The following is a 13,892-nucleotide window of genomic DNA, read 5'->3' on the forward strand; positions in this document are numbered from 1 at the left end:
CATCATCTACGCTTTGGAAGGAGATTGTGACCTTACTCTTTGCAATGCCCTCCAGGTTGTTGGCTGCTGTTTGGCCCTTTCTGAACATGCTCTTTGGCATAATGCCTGACAGTGAGAAAAGGTGTAGCAGGAGCCCCAGTGGAACCTGACAAGGCTCTTTTCGACCCTACTGTTGCCCTCACACAACAGCGTTGTGATAAGGAGAATGAGGACCTGATGTTCACTTTCAGGGGTTTCTGGGTTCAGGTTTCTGGGCTGCCAGCCCACTGGACACAATTTTGATATTTTTTTTTCCCCTCTTTGCCCAAGAAGAGGAAGTTCTCAACCCAGGGGCCCCGAACACAGTTTGGACAAACCACCTCTTACACACTCAATAAAGGTTCAGACCAAAAAAAAATAAAAAATACTCTACAGAGAACTGTTACTTCTCTGAAATCCCCCATGTTGCCCCTTAGCCACCCAGTAGGGCAGAACAGTGAGTGGTGTGTGGCCAAGCAGACTTCACTTAGCCCATATAAATCATTTGGAGCTCCTCACTGTGTGGAAAGCTCTGAAATATTTTCTGCCCGGGGCATCATGTGCTGGTATGCAGCGGCAATATTACAGCTGTAGCACATATCAACCGGCAAGGAGGAATGCGCTCCCCCAAGCTTTATGCTCTAGCTCGCAAGCTTGTAGCATGGAGTAGGCATCACTTTCTGTTATTGCATGTTATTGCATGTCCCAGGCACAGGGGCGCAGAACTTTTATCGAGGGGGGGACCAACTCTGTGAAGATTAGCACCTCCAACCTCAGGTAGGCACTCTGCTGTGGGGGAGATTCGGCCAGGTAGCCATTGATCTCTTTGCCTCGCTTTACCCATTGTCCTATGTTCTTCTCGCTAGGGACTCTCTGTTGATTCCTCATGCTCTAAATTCTCTCTCAGTGGAGATTTCTCTCAGGCCTAACCCAGCCTTTATGTGAAATGCTTCACATGTGAGGTAATGGAGGTTTCCGCTTTTCACCCACCCTCTTTCTCCTCTACAGAGGACTAGAGGTTGAATTTTCTGTGTCCTGTACATGCCTTACAGGTTTACATGGACAAGAACAACTCTTTCAGGGGGAATGACCATTTTTTATTTCCTGGTCCACCCCGCACACAGGGATTCACATCACAACAGCTCTCTCATCGGCTTGTGGAAGCTATATCTTTGGCATATGAATCTAAGGGAGTGCAGCCTCCTGGGGGCATCAGAGCACACTCCACTAGCGGCATGGCTCCCTCTCCGGCTCTTTTTAGGAGAATCTCATTGCAAGACATTTGTTCCGCAAGTTGGGCTTCCTTTCACGCATTTGTCAGATACGGCTTGATGTTACCAGAACACTGGTAGCTCATTCTGTCCTGGGAGGTGGGATTTCCATAGCCTCATGCTCTAGCCCCTACTCCTCTGTGAGCCTGAGCTGTCAAGCTTTGCTCATTTCATGTCACCAAGCATATTTCCATACCCTTGCCTGGCACTATTCTAATTTTGCATGCTTTGCCAGGTTTCATGATGTATGGATATTACTACTTCCCATCTACATCTCTGCCCATGTAGCACACCCACCTTTGTGAGGTGTTACCAGGCTCATTACTGTGGGACACGTCAAGCACCTCCTTTACAGGTGATTGTCCTCTGGCTTTCAGGGCCTCATTGTGAATGTATTGGGCAACTAGGGAGTTGTCTATATCTCCTATAGGTGGATCTCGAACACGACATGATGAAAGAGAACAATAGGTTACTGTTGTACCTCCAGTTTTCTGAAACATCGAGTGGAGAGATTCATCATGCTGCACAAGAAGCAAATATGTTCACTGAGGAAAGGTGGTGCGTGCAGCTCCTTTATACACTCAGGTAAGTGGCTGTCCCTTACCTGTCCTTGGGCATGTGCTCCTGTCTGTCAAGCTAGACTTGGTGCAATTGGATGCTTCTACAGATGTCGGAGGTGTATGCCCTACTCTTAGGTGTATCTTTTTACTCTGTTTTAAAGAACCGGGGTTATGACAGTAACTATTCTTTCCATCCAAAGTTGTTTGACTTTTAAATTTTAAATTATGCGGAGAATTGTAATAATGCATAAAACATTTGCAAATAAAGCATAATTTCCATTCCATGTGTTCAAGAGAATAAAATCGTCACTTCCTGGGAAATTGGTGCAAAATATCAGTAATGAAAATGAAAGTTGCTGCAATCAGGGGAAAAAAACTCCTTTTTCCTCCATCATAAATGACAGACAAGATGTGATCTTGCGTTCGGATGCTGGTGTTTGGGAACACAATCGTGTGAGACGCTTCTGGAGGAATTAAACCAAATCATTCTGATGACAGACTTTGATTCAGACGTTTCAGAACCACCTAACCAACATTTGAGATGCTGCGATGTGATTGGTCCACTGGTTAGTGCAGTTATCCAATCACAGCCTCTGCTGAGGGAAAGTCACACGAGGGTTTTGAGGGATTTATTCAGTAAATGCGTTTCCATCGTAGTTTATGTGCATATTCTTATTGGATAAAAAAAGTATCTTCCTCAATTGAGTGCATACGTTTTCTTTTTATGCACATTTTTACAATTAACGCTTATTTTGTCATTTCCATCCAGCGTTTTTTAATGAGAGAACCAAAAATTTGCCGATTTGTGATTTTTTTATTTTTTATTTTTTTGCCGCACAGAATGTTTGCTAAATTGACTGTACCACACGCCGTCTCAACTTTAGTGCTTTAACACACTTCTCCTCGACAAGCCGCAAGATTTGAGGTAATATTCATTACGAGTAACATGCTAATACTTCCGGATTGAGCAATAGTGATCGCAAAAATAGTGGAAAACAGCATCTTCATGTTAGAACAGTGAATAACAGTAATGAGAGAAATAAATGTAGGAGACGAAGCATTTGACACACACACCTGCCAGACAGGTTATTCAGATTGTCTTTCACACCCATTCTCAGAAAGCTCACACACCCTCAGGCACCTGAGTGAAACACAAGCTCTGTGTGTCTTGTCTGTTCGTGTGTTTGCATTCCTCAAGAATTATGGTGAGGATTTGTTCTAAACCACTAACCCTGAGTAAACGGCAGTTACTATCTGAACTGCTTAACATACAGACTCCATCAACTCTTATTGATACTGCATACTGAACTGTGAACTCTCTGCAAATGTTTAACTATTTATAGCTGTTTTCCTTTACAGTGCAGAGCGACTGTTCAGGATGGTATATTAACACTGTTACAGTGTACACATACAACTCTTTTTAGAAATGGCATGTGGAACAGTATGCATTATGCATTTATTATTTAGTTTACTTTTGTGTAAAAAAAAAAAAAAAAAAAAAAAATGTAATGAATATTTAAAGAAGTTTTGTATGCTATTCTGATCATGTCTTCATTCTTGAATGCAGCAGCCTGGGCACAAGAAACGAACTGATGCAGCATTTAATTTTCGCACGAATAAAGCTTAAAACCTCCATTTACACTCTTTCACAAACACTGCTGTTTCCTTCAGCTACTGCAAGTCTAGTTTTACGCAGATAGAGCATAAATCTCATTCTCTCGTGGTGATAATGATCTCTCGGGCACAGTTGTTATGTTATCTAGGTGTCATCTCAAAGAGAAATCTTTGTGGGTGAGGCTTGTGTGAATAATATCCTGACAGAAGCCTGACCAACTCTCTCATATACCTGCTATTTCAGCTTGTTAGTAAACACACGTTTGCACATTTCTCTAGGCATGCAGTGAGTCATTGAGAACATGCATGAATGTTCATTAATGGATTTTGGGTCATTGATGTAACCCTTTTTGGTTACACTTCACTTAAAGCCTTTATGTATAATGCATTATAAAGGTATTCATAATGCATGTTATAACGTATTATGTCTTTTCATAAATAATTGTAACCAAAGTTAAAATGCATTATAATATTTTCAGACACCTTGATCCCTCTGAAAATGGTTGTTTGTCAAGTGTTTAATGCATTATACTTTCTAAAGGCATAACAATGAATTGAAGGTATGCTGTGGTATCTGCACCAAGATGTTAGCAGCAGATCCTTTAAGTCCTGTAAGTTGTGAGGTGGAGCCTCCATGGATCGGACTTGTTTGTTCAGCACATCCCACAGATGCTCGATTGGATTGAGATCTGGGGAATTTGGAGGACAAGTCAACACCTCAAACTCGTTGTTGTGCTCCTCACACCATTCCTGAACAATTTCTGCTTTGTGGCAGGAGCATTATCCTGCTGAAAGAGTCCACAGCCACCAGGGAATACCGTTCCCATGAAAGGGTGTACATGGTCTGCAACAATGCTTAGGTAGGTGGTACGTGGTACTTCTTCCCATAGTGCATCCTGGTGCCATGTGTTCCCCAGGTAAGCAACGCACACGCACACGGCCATCCACATGATGTAAAAGAAATGTGATTCATCAGACCAGGCCACCTTCTTCCATTGCTCCGTGGTCCAGTTCTGATGCTCTCGTGTCCACTGTTGGCTCTTTCGGTGGTGGACAGGGGTCAGCATGGACACCCTGACATGATTTTGCATTTAATGTCATGTTTGATCATGCATCTTTGCTGAATAAAATGAATTTCTTTAAAAAAAAGTCTTAGCCCAAACTTTTGAATGATATACACCAGCTTGTTGCCTCATTCCCTCAAGCAAAACCAATTATTCGTATGTTAAGGATAACAGACTTAATGTATGATATTTTATAGAAGTCATTGATGATAAAATCTAATGGTTTAACCAAGATTATATATATAACAGTGGTGTTTTCACACTGTAGTTGTGGTGAGATAATCACTGCTGATGCCTTTCTGGTCTGTTATCTCCGTTTTTGTTGCAGTTCTCATATTTATGTATATATGTGAGACAGTGCATCTTCACCTCAGAAAGATCTGATGATAAACTGCAGGAAACCTTATGCTTGCAGCACAGCTCTTTTCCTGTCGTACCCTACTTTGAAGTTCAACGCTTCACCTGCAGAACTGCTGACTGTCACGTCTTCAAAGTCTTTCCGATGAACATACTCCTAACTGCACAAACATCCAGCATATGCATGAAAAGCATGGGTGTCTTGCCAGTCATTAATATGTCCCTTGTACAGCCTGTCTCTGGTCTTGGCCAAATAGTTTGAAATCTATAGTCTAGGTGTGGATCTACTCTAAGTGTTGAATTTCTCGCGCAGGTTCACTGAGAAATATAGTCCACTCTTTTGTGTTGATTTGAGCACTGGAAGGTTTTGTTTCCATTTGGTTTGGTTTCTGAATTCTGTTTTGAATGAACTTGGAAAGTTTGCAGCTGCCTACACTGAAAAAAATGAACAACATCTAAATTAACTGGTCAAAAATATTATTTAATATTGCTGTATCAACCATTACATTAATTTATACCAACAAACTTAAATTAAACTTATGGGTTAACTTAATCATTAACCATGGTAACAGAGGAGTGACGGAAACAGGGGAAAACAAACTAAGAATCCATGAAAACACTAACGCTGCTCTGATGATTTATCCAGTAAAGTGTGTCTGTCTAAACCTGAGACTATCAGAATCAGATCTTTAATGCCTTTTAAATGCTTTATAATGACCTTATTGTCTTGTTGATAGGAGTTTCCAGTGTACAGACATACTACATGGGGATAAAAAGGAATATAACAGAATAATAGTAATAAATAGGCAATAGAATGAAATATAATACAATATAATGCAGTAATAATGCACAGTAGACAGAATTATGTACAGATATGCTATAGTGGAGTGAATGAATGTAAATCCAATGAATGGCCTTATTAATCGACATTCAGTCTTACAGTAACCAGAAAGCATGTTAAATCCTCTTTATTGGTCAGATGGTATTGGATGTTTATTCCATACTTCTCAACTCAACAGAGACTTGTCCCAATCAACTTCAATGGACCACTCTAGAAGAAAAGCTTCTATATGAGCTCCATATATAGAATCATGCCATGAAATTCGTTTTTAATGAATAATTTTGTTTTAATTCATTTTTAATTTGAATTACATTTCATGGATTAAGCAGCTCATAAACAGAAAAAAACTTAAATAACCCCTTAAACATGAAAGTATTATGCCATGACTTATTTGGAACCATCAGTCAAGATCGGTTCTTTGTAGAACCTCATTGAACCTTTTTCTCTAAGAGTGACTAGAGCAGTGTTGGGGAAACGCATTACAAGTGATGTAATCAGATTACTGTTACCAAGTAACTAGTAAAGCATTTCTTTTAAATTTACAAAATATCCGAGTCAGTTTTTCAAATAAGTAACATAAGTTACTTTGTTTTCCCATTCATTGACTGACAGTTCTCCTGTCCTCATGTTGAAAGAATAGTAAGTTCAGAGGTGTTGTGTGTGAACATGATGGGGGCATTTACTCATCTCACAATAACACACTCATCATTCCTCAATATGAATAATAGTGAAATGCAAACTGCAACAGTTAAATATATTAAAATACACAAATATACTTTATGTATTTAATCTCACTTTATTAACCAATATCTTTCCTGCTGACCTTCGATAATCCAATTCAACCATACTAATAAGCAAAATGACTTTCATTATACACATTTGTGTTTCATTTTGTTGTTTTTATTGCTGAAGTAAGAGTGTTGAACTTTCCTCTGCATTTGTTCGAATGGTTTGTTTGAGCTGCGCCCTCTACTGTACAGGGGTGAATCTGCATTTCCTTCAGCCTCAGGCTTATTCATTTCACTTATGGTGTAAAAGGTCTTTACATTTGTTAAAAATAGAACTTTTACAAGCAAGCCCAGTCCAGGTGAGAAAAAGTAATGCAAAATTAATGTAATGCATTACTTTCAATAAAAAGTAAATGAGTAGCACAATTAGTTACTTTAAGGGAGTAACTTTGCCCAACACTGGTTATATCCCCATGATAGAAGGTATTCTGAGATAGAAAAGGAATGTCTAGCATTAAAATGGGCTCTTGATATTATTTGCTTGGTCGTAGCTTTGCACTTGAGACGGATCGTAAAGCACTTAAATTGATGTATGTGTAACCCCCTTTTCTGGTTCTTTCTTTCGACCCTTCTGGAAAGGACCACACATAGACTGAGCTCACTCATCTCGTTTACTGGAATATATGAAATGACTCCAAAAAGACGTGATATACAGCTCATCCCGTAACATTCTCCTCAACAGCTTACATGCGACTGAGGAGAAAATGGCCGACTCAAATCATAGTTTACGCCTGTAGGTGTCCCTATAGGTGTCCCATATCCCTTTCTTTTAGATGCACTTAATACATTCTATTCAATTAATATTTTAGAATTATTTTACAAAATGAGCAAACATTTTGGCACAATTCATTACAATTTTCTTACATTCTCCCCCACTGAATTTGCCAAAATGTGGTTAACATTAAAACCAAAACATAAACAAAACTTTTGTTTTTTTCAAAAACACAGAAACAAACTGGAATTGCCATTCTTAGCATAACGCTTTTGATCAGTAATAAACATATAAAGAACTGACAGGAAAAAGTGCTGCGCATATATCACTCCTCCTTAATCATGACCCAAATAAAGTGCCTTTTACATTTCATCTCTGCAGTTCCTACACACACACAGATTGACATCATACACTTAATACTTCAATACTTCAGACTAAGAACTGAAATAGACCATTTACCCAGAGTTTGCTTTCTGTTATGAAACAAAGTGTGTTGATTCATAGAAGAAATAAGGCAATTCACTGGTTTCAACAATCTGCCAAACTTTGACCCGGTAACTCTGTACCATCAACTATACCATCAGCATCAGAATGACAGACATTACTTTCTTCAGGACTTCCCTGACAGACCGGGTGATCTGGAGAAACATTTCCAGGGACCACACTTTGTGATGGAACATCAACAACTGCAGCTGAGTCATGAACATTACCTGACTCAACCTTCTGAGGTTCATCGTCAGCCATGATGGGCCTACACCATCAGGTACAGAATCATCAGAGGATACAGAACAGTTATCGGAAATATCATCATCTACAGAAAATACACTCTTGTCATCATTTTTTCCCATAATGTCACTCAAAGGGAGGAAATTTACACACAAAAGAAGGTTTCTGTGCACCACCTTTAACTGACCAGATACAGGATGTTTAATCTTGTAAATGTGGGTTTTAGGATCACAAAAAACTACAGTATATACCACATTTTCCCACTTGTCTGAAAGTTTGCGCTTGCCTCGTTCACTTTTATTGGCTAATAGGACCCTGTCGCCAACTTCAATTTTCACACCCTTATTTTTGCGATTGTACATGTGGGATTGATGAGACTGTTCTTTTGAAGTGTCAGACTCTGTAACAGCAAGAGCATCCCTCAAATCCTTACTCAGGGACTCTACGTACTTGGAAAGAGAGTCGTTCGAATCATTACATCACAGTATGCTTTTGAAAACAACATCAATTGGCAGTCTCGGGGTGCGACAGAACATTAGATAGAAGGAAGGGTACCCCATAGTCTCCTGCACCGTGCAGTTGTACATGAATGTTAATGTATGGAGCATCCAAGGCCAATTTTGCTTTGGTCGTGGTTCAAGGACTCTGATCATGTTTCCCAATGTTCAATTAAATCTTTCTGTGATTCCGTTGTCCATAGGATGATATATTGTTGTTTGTGACTTCTTAACACCAGAAAAATCAAGCAAATGCCTAATGAGATCGCTACAGAAATTAGCCCCCTGATCGGAATGAATGCGTTCCTGGAAACCAATTAAGACAACGTCTGTATCTTCTTCATTAACAGTATCCAAAGCACCATGTTCCCTTAATTTACTGACAACTGAATCATTTAATGTACAGGCCATAGAGCCGGTGTCCAACATTGCACTGACAGTGAGTGAATCATTAATACGAATAGGTGTGTTGAAAAGTGTATCTGAGCATTCAACGTGTTGTGTATTTTGAAAGACGACTTTCTGGGAGTCAGGACATATGTTCTTAAAGGACCTGAACAAAGCTGTATCAACTTTGAGGGAATTTTCAACATCACAGACACACCCCCCTGCCGAATGTGTTTCCCTGACTGTTCGGTGGAATTAATGCGGAAGTCAAATTTGGGAATTTCGCTGTGCAGTCATGTTTGGAGTGACCAGCACCGTGACATCTAAATGATCCAATGATCAGATCTGCAGTGGTTGAATGTAGTGTGCATTGTGTCGCCACAAATCTTACAGTTCCTTGGTCCAGCTGTGTTCCTTCTACGCACTCTCCCAGAAGATATATACTCAGGTTTACTCTCCTCCTTTGCCTTCAACACTTCAATCAGCTGAGCCAGCATGTCAGCCATCCGATTCTGTCACAGATTGCACAGAGACAAGATGGTAAGATCCAAGCGTGGCTTTAATGGGATAATCCAAAGTTGTATTTCCAGAAACAGGCAAGGGTCAAACTCCACAGTAACAGTCCACAAAACAGAAAGCCAGAAGTACAAAGTGCATGTAACACAAAATACAACAAACCACAAGCTGGGTGCAATAAACGGGATAATGAGTCCGGGAAGTGGGTTATGGGAAATGCAGTTCACAAATGAGGTGAGGAACAGTCCGGGTTGGAGTGCCCTCTAGTGGCTATCTAGGGCACTCCAACTGGTGATCATGACAGATTCAGACTGGAGTGATCCTTTGCACCCTGATTAGATTCACCAGGCCTGTTGTTCCCATGCTTGAGACACATTAATGTAGACTCAGAAACAACGTTAGAATTTCCAAGCTCTGTATGGTCATGTGTGCATTTTGGCTGACTGGGTAGGCGTTGGTGCTCGTTCTTAGCTTAAGCTCACATTGTAAACTGTCTAGAAGCTCTTGAACATCTTTCACAGTCCAGCATTCTAACAGCCGTACTTTAAAAGTGCGTGCTAGATCATGGTCTGGGCAATTTCTCACAAACAGCATTGCAACTTCAGAATTTAAATTGTCCATTCTTCTGCCCTGCCCTCTGAGACACTCCCCAGCTATATCTGTTGATTTATAAAGGCAAAGCCAGTTGTCAACAGGATTTTCACCATATTTAGGCAATGTACTGTAAAAGTCTGCGAGTGGCAGGCTGGAGTAGGACACCTCACTGAAGTACGCTGTATAAAACCTCAGGGTGATTCGTGCAGTCAACCGCAGGGTTGCTGTGTAGGTCTACTTTCACAATGTCTTTGGCCCTGCCCATTAGATGACTAAAAATCTCATCAGCCTGTTCAGTAACTATGACATTTCTCTTTTGCAGGTAAACTTGCATCATATCAACCCATTCTTGAATGTCACATCACCATCAAACCACAAACCATCCCCCCTAAACACTGGAGGGTCTTTTTCATCTGATTTCAGAATGACATTCAACTGTGACAAATCAAGATAAGCACACTGAGGGCCTGTGGCGGTATTACCATTATTGGTTCTGGCAAATTCACCCCCTGACAAAAGTCTGGCTGTAACTGAGTCATCAATTTGTCGACCCAATTCTTTAACTAAAGCACCAAATTCACTGACATCTTGATTGCTAGAACTTTCCACATTACATGGCTTCAGAGTAGAAGGGGGAGAGTCTTGTGTACATCATGAGCCATATAATTTCCCCCATTACCAGCATGAATGTCAGTCTTATAGCTGAATTCACCCAACCCTGGCTTGTTATCAGAAAACTGCATCAGGTATTTACCCCGTCCAATCCCAAGAAAAGAATGATCTGAACCACCCTCAGAAGTTTTTTTCAAATGTAAAATACTCCAAACGTTCTAGAACTAAACTCAAAAGTCAGATTAATCAAAACAAAACTGTCGTTCAATTTTCTTTACTTATCTGCAGTCCAACGTTTTTTCTTTTCCCTTTCCAAAGTTCCTTGGGGAAAAAAAGTGTCTTTAACTGGAGAATATGGCAACCGCAGTCCACTCGAACGAATGAAGCACACGACGTCCTCGCTGCTCTCCGCTGTAGGCCTCGCCGTTTCCCCAGAGATCGGCTTAGCGTTGATCACAAACGGGAATCACGGCACCAATGTAACCCCATTTTCTGGTTCTTTCTTTCGACCCTTCCGGAAAGGACCACACGTAGGCTGAGCTCGTTTACTGGAATATATGAAATGACTCCAAAAAGACGTGATATACAGCTCATCCAGTCACGTAACATTCTCCTCAACAGCTTACATGCGACTGAGGAGAAAATGGCCGACTTAAATCATAGTTTACCCTAGTCGCCTGTAGGTGTCCCCATATCTATAAGTGTCCCATATCCCTTTCTTTTCCAATTGGGTCTGGCGGAGGACTTAAGGGGTGTGTGGAGCTCCACTCAAGCCCGGAAATACATCACCTCCACTAGTGGAGCTAGCTACAGCTATAGCCACTGGGCATGCGCACATCAATATTGCATAATTTAATTACTGTATTTGCATTATTGTAAGCCTAGGGTTGGGGTTGGGGTAGGTGTAGACGTTAGTAAAATACAATCTGATAAGTAGTAATTTTATTTTGTCTTTCATTTCGTTACATACAGAATGAAAGACACAAATTCAATCTTCTTCGTTTTACAGTCAAGGATCATCCTGGGACTGAAAATATGATTGCTGTTTTTCTTTCTCACTAACCTTGAGGGAATTTGGAGTGAAAATGTGATGTTTAAGCCTGCACATGATTGGTGTGATAAGTTATAAAATGCCAATTCAGATATTTGTATTTGTGTTTTCCAGTCATTTAAGGATTGGTTAATTTTAATAATTGTGAGCTTATTTAATTTGTGTGGATAGTGTTAAGTAATTTCTGTTGCACGTTGTTTCCTTTGTGGCTCGCAAAAAGCACCTCATTATCCCTGTGTCTTTCTCCCTATATAACCCAGTTCAGTTGTTTGTCTCATTGTGAAGTCTTGTCTTGTACAGAATTACTGAGTGTTTCCCATGGATACACTGCCTGTATCCTGGTTTTCTTGTTCCTGTCTCACCCTCTGGAATTGTTTGTTTGATTGGACTGATTTACTGTGCTCTGCCCTTCTGTCTGTTTAACAGACTATGACTTTGGATTGTGCTACCAATAAACTGCATTTGGATCTTCTATCGTTGTCGCTCAGTGCTTCCAACAACTAACACCAGCAAATCATTACATCTGTAGAATGGCCCATACACGTTCATTTAGGAATTATGGGTAATGTAGGATTTTGGATTTGGTGTTAAGAGAGGAAACTCACTTTTGTTAAATTGTATAGTTTTGTAAAAAATTTTTTTGTATTTAACTGATGTTTCATTGCATATTTGATTGGAATATTTTCTTTTCTTTAAAGGATTAGTTCAGTTTGAAAATTGAAAATTAGCCCAAGCTTTACTCACCCTCAAGCCATCCTAGGTGTATATGACTTTCTTTCTGATGAACACAATTGAAGAAATATTAATAAATATCCTGACGCGTCCGAGCTTTATAATGGCAGTGAACAGGGTTCACGAGTATGAGCTGAAAAACGTGTCTCCATCCACATCCATGCATCATAATCATACTCCACACGGCTCCGGAGGGTTAATAAAGGCCTTCTGAAGCGAAGCGATGCATTTGTGTAAGAAAAAATATCCATATTTAACAAGTTGAATATCGAGCTTTGGCCAGACTGCCTTTTGTATTCAACGTACGCAGAAAGTGTAAACCTCTTGCAGTTCTCAAAGCTTACGCTACGTCATGCTGCATTCGCCTTCACTATTCAACTTATGGAAAAAAACTAAACTGGCGCCGCGTTTGTTTCACAAGTAGAATAGGGAAAGTGTAGGACATTCAGCGTAAGCTTTTTGAAGAATACGGAAAGTGGAAGCACGTGCAATGTGATCATTTGTGTTTATAAAGCATATACAGTTGTATTTCGAAAATGACTTCTCGTTTCACTAGAAAAGACTCTTATTCCTCGTCTGGTATCGTTTAAAGCTCTTTGAAGCTGCACTGAAACTGTAATTTTGACCTTCAACCATCTGGGGGCCAGTGAAGTCCACTATAAGGAGAATAATCCTGGAATGTTTTCATCAAAAACCTTCATTTCTTTTCCACTGAAGAAAGAAAGACATGAACATCTTGGATGACATGAGGGTGAGTAAATTATCAGGAAATTTTAATTTGAAAGTGAACTAATCCTTGAAGGGGTCACTTCACCCCAAAATGAAATGCGTTCTGATGAACCTGGAAGCGTTGGACGTATACAGCATAGCAGAAAGATGGGGGAGAGAAGAGATCGTTGAATAAAGTAGTTATTTTTGTTTTGTTTTTGCACACAAAAAGTATTTTCGCCGCTTTATAATATTAAGGTTGAACCACTGCAGTCACATGAACTATTTTAACGATGTTTGTACTACATTTCTGGACCCTGATGGCACACGTACATCTCGGAGACGTCTATTTGACGTGTGTTAACATCTGGAAGATGTATTTTTTAGAGTGTTTCCTCACATTGGTTTCCTGTCAGATGTCATTTAGAAGATGCCTTTACGATGTTCATGATTTAGAATGTATGTAAAACTGACATCTTAAATGTTTGTAAACAGCTTTCCAGATGTAGTGATTAACAGACCGTAAATTTGTTGCTCAGAACACTCAGATTTCATCAAAAATATCTTAATTTGTGTTCTGAAGATGAATGAAGGTCTTACAGGTGTGGAACGACATGAGGGAGAGTAATTAATGACAGAAACTTCATTTTTGGGTGAACTAACCCTTTAACTCTCAGTCTTCACAGCTGAAGGCAGTCGAGTTCAGGAATGTAAATGTATAGCCTGAGTGTGCTTAGGGTAAAGGCATCAGTTAATGCAAATATGCAAATGAATTTTAATTAACGCGGAAGTCGGTGACCTTTTGAACGAGGCGCCGGAATTCCGGTGATTTGCGTCACCAAAA

This window comes from Megalobrama amblycephala, linkage group LG12 (assembly GCF_018812025.1).
Source record: "Megalobrama amblycephala isolate DHTTF-2021 linkage group LG12, ASM1881202v1, whole genome shotgun sequence".
In the NCBI taxonomy this organism is placed as follows: Eukaryota; Metazoa; Chordata; class Actinopteri; order Cypriniformes; family Xenocyprididae; genus Megalobrama; species Megalobrama amblycephala.